We start from the raw sequence: 13,095 nt of genomic DNA, 5'->3' as shown, positions 1-13,095 counted from the left end.
CACTATGATTGGTCTGCATGCCCATGGTGGTGGGTTCAGGTCCCAGGAGTGGGGCCACAAGGGGCCATTGGTCTGACCAGCAGACCCTGAGTGATGGATGAATAGATTACTCTGACACACATTTCTGTGAAAGAGAAGACTAAGTGGCTTGTTTGGCTTTAGGAACCAAAACAGCCCTGATTGCCTGCCTTCGTAGCCTTTTATTATAACAGCAGCTTGAACTAAAATTAACCTCTAGATACAATCAGCAGGGTAAGTATCCTTGAGAAAGCACATGCTTCTACAAGGTCAGGTCTTAAAGACTAAACATAGAGATTCCAGTAAAACACCCAGTGGATTGTACTTGTTTGGAAAAGTCAAGGTAGTTCCTTGTTCATCAAGGTCCTCCCCAAGAGGCCCCCGACCTTTTGAAGAATCATCCTTAGAGACATTGCAACCAAGTCCCATGCTTCCCCACACATTGGTGGCTTGGGGTGCTGGGACAGAGCTGCTCCCTGCAGCTTCCTCCTGCAGAGGACCCTAAGTTCCCTCAAAATGGCAAGTTCTCCACTCAAGTGGAGAGAAGCTCCCAGCCAAGCAGTACATGGCAGCTTCCATGGCCAGTTTCTCCACTAGGAGCACCAAATCACGCCCCCCCCCCTCAGCTCCCACTCCTACAAACAGAAGCCTTCCGACACTCACACACACACACACACACACACACACACACACACAAACATACACACACACACACACACTCACCTCACTCCAAACCGCCTGTTGCCATCGCCCCTTCCTCTATTATTGATGAGTCATTTCTACTTGGTGGTATTACAAACAGAGCTTCTATGTTAATTCTGGATTATATCTGATGACCAGGTGTTTGCATTCTATTGGATATATATCTAGGAGTAGAATTCATAGCATTTTCAGAGAACTTTAGTTGTTCCACATTGTCAGCCAACACTTGGTATTTTCTGTCTGTAATTTTGATAACATTCTAGTGGGTGCAGGGTGGAGTAACATTGTAGTTTTATTTGCATTTGATGATGTCTAATAAATTTGAGTACCTTTTCTTTCATATATTTATGACACAATTACACATGATCATTTATGAAGTGTTTGTAAAAATCTCTTTCCATTTGTTAAAATGTTATCTGTTCTTTTCATATTAATTTGAGGGAGTTTTTAAACTTTCTTGAGACAAATCTTTCTTCAGCTATATATATTGTAAATCTCACCTACCACCATATAGATTGGCTTTCTATTCTCTTATTGTTCTGATTAAATATGTTCTTAATTTTAATGTAATCAATTTATCCCTTATAGTCAGTATTCTTTTTTTTTAAAAGATCTTTGCTTACATTAAATTCATGAAAAATGTTTTTCTGCTTTCATCTTAAAGCTTATTGTTTTATATTTTATGTTTATACTTACAATCCATATGAAATTGATTTTTGTCCCTGAAATGAAGTAAGAGTAACACTGGCTTAATTATTATAGCCGTTATTAAGTATTCATTTATTTTAGTGCAAGACAACTAGCTTGGTGGGGTTTTTCAGGTTTGTCATAGTTTTGAGGGGCCCTCTGAATTGCCACATAAATTTATAATCAATTGATCAATTTACAAAGAATATTGTTGTGATCTTACTTAGGAGGTATTATTTTGCCCTATGCAATTTACACAATCTCTTAAGATGATTTTTATGAATACTGAGATTAGAGAACACAGAGCCATGGTTCTCAAACATTAGCACACATCAGAATCACCTAAAGAGCTTGTTAGAACACAGATACACAGATTGTTGGTCCCTATTCCCAGTATTTATAATTCAGCAGACCTTGGAAGGGCTCAAGAATGTGTATTTCTGCTTGGCCACAGTCATTCAGTGGTTGAGCATTGACCCAGGAACCAGGAGTTCATGGTTTAATTCCTGGTCAGAGCACAGGCCCAGGTTTCAGACTTGATCCCCAGCAGGAGGTAGGAGGCAGGATGCAGCTGATCACAAAGATTTTATCTCATCATTAATGTTTCTATCTCTCTTTTCCTCTCTCTTTATCTCTCTGAAATCACTAAAAAACATATTTGGAGGTGGGGAAGAATTTGTATTTATAACAAGTGTTCAGGTGAGGGTGATGCTGATGGCACACTTTGAGAAACACTGCTCTAAGCTACGGGTCATGGACTATGTTGTATCAATTTTTTTTTTTATTTCCTGCTATTTATCAAATGAAGTCTTGCTTAGCTTGAAGCATAGTAACCTCCATTTTGTATAAAAACTGCTGTTTGAAATTCTCTGCTATTGTTAGATAATTCCTTGTTCTGTAAACTCTGTCATTGTAAACTGTCATTTTTAGACAGTCTCTTATTCTGTAAAATAACTTTGTTTTTTAGCTCAAATAATAGATAAAATAAACTTAATTATCGGACCCTGAAAGCTAGCCATCTAATGTAATAGACCAATACTGATAACATTCCCATATTCTCATGCCAAGTGTTTATTCATTATGTATCCAAAGTTACAAGCTGTCTGCAAAAATAACTTACACAAAGCTCTTTGTAAAATCTACAGAAGGTCCAGAAAAAACATATTTGGGAGACAAAGAACTGGAAGCATATAAATAAAGAAAGCTTCATCCATTTTTTTGCTCAGAATTTGACAGAGATATTCTGCTCTGAACCTGCGTGTCATAAAGACTCCTAATTAATTGGCTTGTGAAGGCGTCTTGTATCTAGCTTGCTGATTTATGATACAACAGCTGACATCCCTAAAAGCCAAAAACTGTTACGAAAGATTACATTGCAATATCTACAAATAAATAAGGTGTGTGGGCAACAGAGCACCTAAGTAGTAAGCATGTTGTGAGTAATTAGTATAATAAAATAGCCTAGACCTGATTTGCTTTAATTTGAGGGAAAATAAAAATGTGGGTGAGGGATGTGGTTCTTTCACTGCAAAATATAAAGCAGTATTGATTCAAAGAGCATCATTTACTGTCTTTCTTTTAGTTGACTCAGCTTTTCTATGGACATTTAATCAGACTAATGATTATCTCCATCCTGATATCCACTTCATTTCTCTGCATTAATACCATTTCCACGTAGTTCACAAAGCAAACTTATCACCCCCACACACACATATATGTTTGTTCTTTTTTCTTCATTAAAAATGCAATGGCATCTTTCATAGCTCTCACTATTTAATCATTCATTTATATTTATAGCTTTGGCAGAAGAAAGACTACAACTCAGTTCTTTTCCTCTTTCAGACTTATAGTTTCCCCAAACACACTCAGTGCTTTTGAGGAGATAGAAGAGGGCTAGGCAGTTAGGGACAGGACCACTGGTGGTGGTGGTGGTGTGTGTGTGTGAGTGGGGGGGGGGGTTAGGTAGAATATTACAGATGTGGACAGAATGTCGGCAGTGATATCTCCTTGGACCTGATATGGCAGCCCTCAATCAGGTCCTTCCCTGGGAGGGAACTTGAGATTTAAAATGTATGGATGTTGCTAAGGAAGACAGCTTGCAGATAACCAATAACAAGGCAGTGAGGTGTATGAAATAACCAATCCCAAGGATGTTGCTAAGGTAGAATTCTTTGAAAGAACCAATCAGAAGCCTGCAAGGCATATATGTACTCCGAGAGAGAGAGAGAGAGAGAGAGAGAGAGAGAGAGAGAGAGAGAGAGAGAGGTTTCATGGCAATCCACTTGGGACCCCTTCTTGCTGTGAGCTTTCTGTTTATCTTTCAATAAAACTTTGCTTTCATTTACCTATTTGTCCATGAACTCATTCTTTCATTTCATGAGACAACGAATTTGGACCCTAACAGAAATTTTGGCATCACTTTCCACCAAATTAGTATCCTTTAATAAACCTTTCCTAATATAGCTATACTATTAAGAATAAACTACATACAGGAGAAAACCCCCACTGAATGACTTGTTGCAACAAATTAAAATGCAGTGTTTGTTCCTAAGTTGAGTGTCATAGGTGCATAGCCAATAACACTCCTGAGAAAGTTCACATCAGAATGGTTACACAATCATATCTCACATGCCACTTCAGCGGACATTTGTAGCTCTTTCCCAACATGATGAGAGTGGAGATAATTCTTACTCTAGTTGAGAAAAATAAAGTGCCCTCTCTGCCATAGTTTTTTTTTTTAAAGGTCCTCTAAATACCAGACATAGTCAAGTCTATAACCTGGAATATCATCTAATGTAGGAGGTGCTTTAATGCACCACACTTGTTTAACAAAGAAACAGAATTCTAGACAGGTAAGTGACCTGAGTCAAGTCCTGCAACTCCATGGTCACAGACACAGGCTGGAACCCAGTCTTGACTTTCCCGTACAGTGCTCTTAACCTCCACCATGCTGACTTCTAGGTACTATTTCTCTTTCCCTGTCTGCTGGCAATACTTAACATCTTTTTCATAGATATACTAGAGGCTCAGTGCATGAAATTCATGCACGGGGGGGGGGGTGCCTCAGCCCGGCCTGCACCCTCTCCAATCCAGGACCCCTCAGGAGATGTCTGACTGCCGGCCATCGGACATACCTCCAGCAATCCAGGACGACTGGCTCCTAACCACTTGCCTGCCTACCAGCTTAATTGACACCTAACCGCTCCCCTGCCTGCCTGATGGCCCCCAACTGCCCTCCCCTGCTGGCCTCATGGCCCCCAACTGCTATCCTTGTCCAGCCTCCTGGCCCCCAACTGCCCTCCCCTGTCAGCCTCATGGCCCCCAACTGCCCTAACCTGATGGCCTCATGGCTCCCAACTGCCATCCTTGGCCAGCCTCCTGGCCCCCAACTGCCCTCCCCTGCCAGCCTCATGGCCCCCAACTGCCCTAACCTGATGGCCTCATGGCCCCCAACTGCCCTTCCCTGCTGGCCTCATGGCCCCCGACTTCCCTACCTTGCTGGCCTGATCGCCCCTAACTGCCTCTGCCTTGGCCCCCACCACCGGGGCTTTGTCCGGAAGGAAATCAGACAGTAAGAAGATGTCCAGTTTCCCAGTCTAATTAGCATATTACCCTTTTATTAGTATAGATCATTCCCAACAGTAAGTAAAATTTACATTAGAGACTGTGAGAACAAAACTATGGCAAATTGGAACCATTTTTAAAGGAATTCCTCCTAATTTTCCTTCTCCATTTCAGCTTCCACTGAGTCATAACTTTTTTTCCCTGTAACTCCCCAGGTCAGTTATTTGAAGTAGGTCATGTTACATACCTTCCCATTCTCTTCTAACAACAACTTAACTTTATTGTTAATCAGCATGGGCAAACTATTACATCCATGAAAAATGTATCCCCAAAAACATGGTTGTGAATTCCATGTCAAATTCCTTGACATTCCTGCAAAGTCTTCCTTAAATCTCTAGTTGACTTCCTCTAATGCCCACCTCGGTAATTAAACTCCCATTAAATCTCTTAGAAAAAACTCCACACTTTAACACTATAGCTCTTGTGGCTAAATTTTGGCTAAAAAAAAAAATTTAATTAAAGATCAAGATCAATAAAAATGACATCAACAAGATAGTAAAATTAATTCACGTTCATCACATATGTAAATGGTTAGAGTAAAAATGTTTTAGCTTAAGAAAGAGGACATACATTTCTTTTAATATTTATTAAGACACCACTAGACTTTTATTATCAGATTTCAGATTCTTGTTATAAAATGCAATATACTTTAAGTTTAAATATGCTTGAAAGTCATTCTTTTGGAAACTGAAAAAACTATAATTAATTCCAGCTAATAATTATTGCAATTAATTATAAATCCTTTAATTCATGAACTCAATTTTTAAAAAATATATTTTATTGATTTTTTACAGAGAGGAAGGGAGAGGGATAGAGAGTTAGAAACATCGATGAGAGAGAAACATCAATCAGCTGCCTACTGCACACCTCCTACTGGGGATGTGCCCACAACCAAGGTACATGCCCTTGACCGGAATCGAACCTGGGACCCTTGAGACGCTCTATCCACTGAGCCAAACTGGTTAGGGCTCATGAACTCAATTTTATAATATCTGTGTAAACACTAAACCAGTTACCTTATTTGCTGATTCTTTTTTCTTTATTTAAATATCAACAAGTCTTCTGATCATATCAATGCCATAAATAGTTTATTTCCACATATACTCATTACTGTATTAATATTCCAACATGTTAAAAAATGACAAAAATAGGAAACAGGGTTTATGTTGGACAACATTTTGTTGTTAATTTGTACATCATATTTTTCCTCGCTGGTATGTATTTTTTTCATTCAATTAGAATGTGCATGCCCAAACAGAGATTGGAGCTTCATGTAAAGCTAGTGTCTGATATGTGAAATATAAATACCAAATATCATTCTAAAGTTGTTAAATAGCTGTGACAGGGCAGAACTTCCTGGGTTTATTTGCTACTCAAGAAAGAGCTGGCTGGTTTGTTCCAGTTAAGTGAACATTCATCACTAATACACTCTAGTAGAACATGGGAGTGGCCAAAAAATGTGGTGCCATTATTGTGTGCAAATACACACCCATATGGGGCCAGGGCAGAGCCTAATTTTCTCACCTCCTCATGACAAGATTCTGATTTGAGTTTCTGCTTTAGTTTTGGTGCTATAAAAATCTATAGCTTTCTGTGGTCATTATAACTCATCCTTTCAACTGAGCAAAAGAGAGAAATGAAAGGAAATAGGTATTTTTCAAGAAATCATCAGATTCCATGAATCAAATTTAACTCACTATATCACTTGTTTTGAGATTGTTTTATGTTTCTTATATCACAACACTGCAATTGATTGAAAAACAGCTGAGAAATGAGATTTGGCACATTCTCTGTAGGATAAAATATACTTAAAAATACCTTAACAATTACTGAGATTGAAATGCTAAACTGCTCATTGTTTTTTCATCTGAATTAGAAAATAAACTTCTTATTTCTTGCAATTTTCCCCAAGATTATTATTTTGTAACTAGAGGCCTGGTGCATGAAATTTATGCACTCAGGGGGGTCCCTCAGCCCGGCCTGCACCCTCTTGTAGTCTGGGAGCCCTTGGGGGATGTCCAACTGACGGGAAGGAGGCCTAAGCCAGCATTTGGACATCCTTAGCACTGCTGCAGAGGCAGGAGAGGCTCCAGCAACCACTGTGGCACTCGCCAGCAGTGATCCCAGCTTCTGGCTGAGCAGCGCTCCCCCTGTGAGAGCTCACTGACCATCAGGGGGCAGCTCCTGTGTTGAGTGTCTGGTCCCTGGTGGTCAGTGCACTTCATAAGGACCGGTCATTCTGCTGTTCACTCGATTTGCATATTAGCCTTTTATTATGTAGAATTCAGTATTGTTCTTTGTCTCTCTATATAGGAAGGCTTATTTTATAAATTGATTACCAAATAACAATATAAGTGTTGCTCTAAGGAAGCATGAAAGATTATGATATTCAAGATCAACAATCAGATCATTAAGGTTGATTATTTTAACAACAAAGAATTTACCATAAGATTTTATTAAGAAACATTCAATCATAATACTAGTTTGTTAGAAATATAAGTTCAAACATACTAAAATATAATTTTCTTCAGATGAAAAAAATTGCTCAGCTCAGCCCATTATGCTAAAAATACATGTTTTTAATGTAAAATTCCCCAATACTTAATTTGTCAAGTAATATTTAATTTAATATTTTAAATCATGTTGAAAGTAAAGAAAAATGTGTTTTCCTCTGAATGGTCATTCATCCCTAATTTTATGTTGAAGAATGGACAATTTTGCAGGCCACAGAATTGGTTAAGTGAGATTCTCCTTCAGGTATAAGGAGAATCAGTGTTTCCACATCCCTACCAAGACCCTAAACAGGATGTGCCTGAACCATTGCAATAGTTTTTTTCTAGTACTCACCTCTCCCAATCTCTCTTCATTCCAATTCACTCTTCCACCTTGCCAGGTTAATTGCTCAAGATCTTTCATGTAATACATTTTAATACATTTTTCTTTTTTTTCTTTTTAATACATTTTAAAAACAAAATCATAATATAGATTGCTATAATTCCAACCACTCTAAGTTATAAGCTATTTAAAAAAAAAAAACCCTCAAACTCTAGGGCTGAGGAATATGCAGCAATGAGTTACTCAATAAATGCTAAATATCATAATGCATACTTCTGTAGTTGTAGAAGAATCCTTTTTTTTTTTGGTCTACAAGACTTTTTTGGTCCTGACTCTGTTCCTTACTAGTTGTGTGACATGACTGCTTAAGTCATAAGAGTATCAGTGGCCTTTATCCATCAATGGGTATAATAATGTGATTCTGAAATTAAATTGATAATTTATGTGAAGTACTTAGCAGAGAAGCTGGAATATAATAAAGCCTTATAAATGTTACTATAAATTGGCTGCTACAAGTGTCAACAGTAAGTTTTCCTCCAACCCTTCCTTGACACCCTCCCACATCAAAACATACATACTTCCTTATACTAATCTCTAGGAGCTTTTCTATAACTCATGGATAAGGGAGCATAGTGAGTTGACTGCACACAGAGGAGATAGATGCTTCTACAAGAGAAGATAGGATGTGGCCAGCAGGAACTTTGAAGCCAAAATCATTCACTCAAGTTACCTTTTTTGAATCACATAATTTTCATTCACAAAGTGATAATAATAATTGCATAGTAAGATAGTTATTAAGTAAAAATGGCTAGTATTGTTGAGCTAGCTACTAGCCCTGAGCCTTAAGTTTCTCATCTGGGAAATGGAGATAATATGTCTTTCATAAAGGTTGGGAAAATTAGCAATGATAATAATGTCTACTATTTCTTCAATGATTATTAAAGAGTTAGGCATAAAGTGTGTTAGACACTTTATGAAGACTAGACTCAATAATGTATGCCCAGTGTTAGGTATACAGTAGACTATAAATATTAGTTATTATTATTGTTAATAATTATCTAATTGAACCCTTATGCTGTCCATGGGAAGTAGATGGTGTTCTTGCTCAGCTCAGCCCATTATGCTAAAAATACATGATTTTAATGTAAAAATCCCCGATGCTTAATTTGTCAAATAATGTTTAATTTAATATTTTAAATCATGTTGAAAGTAAAGAAAAGTGTGTTTTCCTCTGAATGGTTACTCATCCCTAGTTTTATGTTGAAGAGTGGGTAGCTTTTCAGGCCACAGAATTGATTAAGTGAGAGCCACACAAGAAAAAAAATCAGAATGGAAATGTGTTATAATCATAGTGGACAGGTTTACGGAACCTGGTAGAGCAGCTTCTTTGAAATTCCTAGAAGTCACTGCCCCCCACATATGGGAGGTGGTGTTAGAGTGTTTATTATACTACTAAATATTTAGGATGCATTTCTTCTCTTTTTCCTACTCCTCCTCCTCCAATTCCTCCTCCTTTTCAGTATTACCTTATTGCCATTATTTTTATTTCCCACTTATGCTAGGTGTAGAGCTATGATAAAGTAACCTAAAAAGTAAGGCATTGTAGTCAGATTTGAAGAATTTCTTTTGTTCCCTTATTTGTAATACACAATTATAAATTTATATTTATAGTTCATTTATGCTTGGTAAATCATTTTTAAATATATTTTATTGATTTATTACAGAGAGGAAGGGAGAAGGAGAGAGAGTTAGAAACATCGATGAGAGAGAAACATCGATCAGCTGCCTCCCACACACCCCCCTCCTGGGGATGTGCCCGCAACCAAGGTACATGCCCTTGACCGGAATCGAACTTGGGACCCTTGAGTCTGAAGGCTGACGCTCTATCCACTGAGCCAAACCGGTTAGGACATATGCTTGGTAAATAATTTTGAGTGAGCTTTGTAACCTATAATATTTTTTTTTCCTTACTTGAAACAAAATAGGAAGAAATTAAGTGAAAAGTTTCCTTTTATATGTATATTTGTGTGTTCTCATTCATAGGTATTTTTAAGCTAATTACTTCAAAGAATTCCTCAATTCACTGCAGAGACACACACAGTGAAGCATGATATATAACTTAACCAATACATATTTGAGCCTTTCAGCCGGAAGCACCATCTTCCAGTAATTCACCAAAATGACTAACACAAAGGGAAAAAGGAGAGGCACCCAGTATGTGTTCTCTAGGCCTTTCAGAAAACATGGAGCTGTTCCTTTGGCCACATACATGCTAATCTACAAGAAAGGTGATATTGTGGACATCAACGGAATGGGCACTGTTCAAAAAGGAATGCCCCACAAATGTCACCAGGGCAAAACTTGAAGAGTCTACAGTGTCACCCAGCATGCAGTGGGCATTATTGTGAACAAGCAAGTTAAGGGCAAGATTCTTGCCAAGAGAATTACTGTGTGAATTTGGCATATTAAGCACTCATAAGAGCCTAGATAGTTTCCTGAAACGTGCAAAGGAAAATGACCAGAAAAAGAAGGAAGCCAAGGAGAAAGGTAATGGGGTTTAACTGAAGCGTCAGCCTGCTCCACCCAGAGAAGCACACTTTGTGAGAACCAATGGAAAGGAGCCTGAGTCGCTGCAACCCATTCCCTATGAATTCATGGCATGATAAGTGAAAAAAAAAACCAAAAACCCTTCTGTGATGATAAAAATGATTCTCTTGAGTAGAAGTGTGGCATCCCTTCCCCCCAAAAAAACAAAAAACAAAACAAAAACTTTGTGTAATAAAAATATTTTTAAATACATATTTGAAATGTTGATGATCAAATATATAAAACATTTTGTTAACACACTCATTTTTCTTTACAAATGTGATAAAGTAATAGCAGTTAAAGTGTAATATAAACAAAAGTATATTAATAGTTACTAATTAATAGTTACTAATCTATGAATAGCTATCCATGTTGAGAATACAGCATCTGTCTAAGAACAAGGAACTTTATAAAATGAAATTAAAACAAACTGGAATGGCAAGAGAACTGACCTACAGTTCCAGCTCAAGAGACTTAAAAAAAAACAAACCCACCACATCTTACCTTCCATCTTAAAATACTATTTCCATATATGTTTACAAATTTACAAATGCTTTACCTGGATACAGAAAGGGCAGTTGATAACAAAATTATTTTTGCTAGCAAGATGCAAATATCTATATATATAAAACCTTAATATGTAAATAGACTGAACAGTGGAACAACTGAACAACCAAACAACCAGTTGCTATGATGTGCGCTGACCACGAGGGGGCGCATGTGGAACATGGCAGGCATCGGCAGCAGGCGGCAGAGCCTGGAACATGGCGGGTGTTGGCTACTGCACGATGGTGGAGCAGGTGAGTAGGGGTGACAGACCAAGGCAGGGGGCGCATGTCGCTTTCATCGGGGCGAACCTCTGGTGGTTACTGAAATTCTTTGCTCCCACGTGCCACGGTCCCAGGCTGCCGGCACCAGCCCCACTTGCACCTGCTGCTGGTGCCAGAGCTGCTGCTTGCACCCTCTGCTGGCGTCCAGCACCAGCCCTGATCACTTGGCGCTGTCAGTGGGTACAAGCGGTGGCTGCCAGCCCTGATCACCCCTCAGGACTCTCCACCTCCCCCTGCTCCTGAGAGGTGATCAGTGCCGGCAGCTGCCACTTGCACCCACTGCTGGCGCTGGCTCACTCACACCCACAGCCGGTGCCAGAGTCACCACTTGCACCAGCTTCCGGCACCTGGCACTGCCGCCTATCTCTCGGTGCTGTCAGCGGGTGCGAGCAGCGGCTGCCAGCTCCAATCACCCCAAGGGCTTTTCCACTTCCCCCTGCTCCTGAGGGGCAATTGGGGCAGCTTGCACCTGCTGATGGCGCCGGGCCCTCTCACACCTGCTGCTGGTGTTGGCCCCAATAACTCTGTGCAGTCAGCGGGTGTGAGCAGGGCTGGCATCATCAGCGAATGGAAGTGGTGGTGGCAAGAGTGGGGCTGCTGATAGACAGGGGACCAGGAGCCACAGCAGGAGGTGCGGGGCAGGGGTGCAGAGAATGGGCCGAGACCCGCCCCTGTGCTCACCACAGCCTTGCAGCACACAGTTCCTTTCAAGGTGCACGGATTCGTGCACTGGGCCCCTAGTCTTTTACCATATTTGTGGTAAATTTCCAGAATGTTTGCTTTAAAAATACGGCCAGGAAAAATGTTTTCAAGTTCATTATGTCTTTATTTTTTATTATTTCACCCTCTGTCTCTCATCTCATATTGAGTTAGTTATCAAAAAGAGAATATCAAATGTTACCAAGTAGAACATGGCAGGTCAATCTCAAGAAGAGAATTAGCAACTTTTCAAATTTATGCACTCATAATAAGCATTTTAAGGGTTCACAATGCAGTCAATTAACTGAAAAATAAATACAAGAGACCTAGACCACTTACAAGGTGGAGCTAGATGGCATAATTCAGCAGAGTGGATATGGGCCTCTCACTAGGAAAGGCAAGAGAAAATATAAAACTGCACAAGGACACTCTCTGGAAAGCTCTCCCATATTTGTACATGTTGTCTGGTTAGAGTAGGGCAAAACTTGATACTTTTATTTCCAACCTTTGACCCTGGACATCTGGAAACACAAATTGAGTAACAAAAAAAAAGGAAGTTTTCTATTTCATAAATGTGTGTGTGGGGGGAGGGGGTTGAATTTAAGCATCTATCATCCATTCTGCTAGCAAAAACGACTAGTATTTATGCACTTGTAAGGAACTTTAAAACATGGAACATTTGGTTAGAATATAGATCTCCAGAATCTTGGCAATATCAGCACATTGTTATTTCTAATGATGGAGTTAGGCATGGCTCAGCACTTTGATACTTTTTGATGTCCTAATTTAATAGACATTTTTCATTTCTGGAATTTGAAATACGGTGAAGAATTATATATCAACATACATTAACAACACATCTAGATTTGGTGTTGTGTGCGTTTTAAAGTAGTTTTTATTTGTAATAAATTTTTAATCATTGTATTATATTTTAAAATATAACACAGCAATAATTTGATTTATCATAGTGGCTTTAAATTATTTGGATAATATTAAAATTCAGGTTATGTCACAAAATATATAAGAAATCTTATATTTTTCTTTTTACATAAAATTATTTGTTGTGGCATATTAAATGTTTGTTTGAGCACTTCTAATATAGAGTCACTTATTT

The 13,095-nt window shown here is 38.8% G+C and overlaps 1 pseudogene across 1 annotated transcript; it reads left to right on the top strand.

The window, feature by feature from the left end:
* Positions 1 to 10,045: 10,045 nt before the first annotated feature.
* On the top strand, positions 10,046 to 10,529 carry LOC307094760 (large ribosomal subunit protein eL21-like; annotated as a pseudogene). The gene has a single exon. The product of its transcript is annotated as a large ribosomal subunit protein eL21-like (transcript).
* Positions 10,530 to 13,095: the final 2,566 nt, after the last annotated feature.

This window comes from Cnephaeus nilssonii (genome assembly GCF_951640355.1).
Source record: "Cnephaeus nilssonii genome assembly, chromosome: 3".
NCBI lineage: Eukaryota > Metazoa > Chordata > Mammalia > Chiroptera > Vespertilionidae > Cnephaeus > Cnephaeus nilssonii.
The sequence above is the reverse complement of the archived record's forward strand: the minus strand, read 5'-3'. Positions and strand labels throughout refer to the sequence as shown.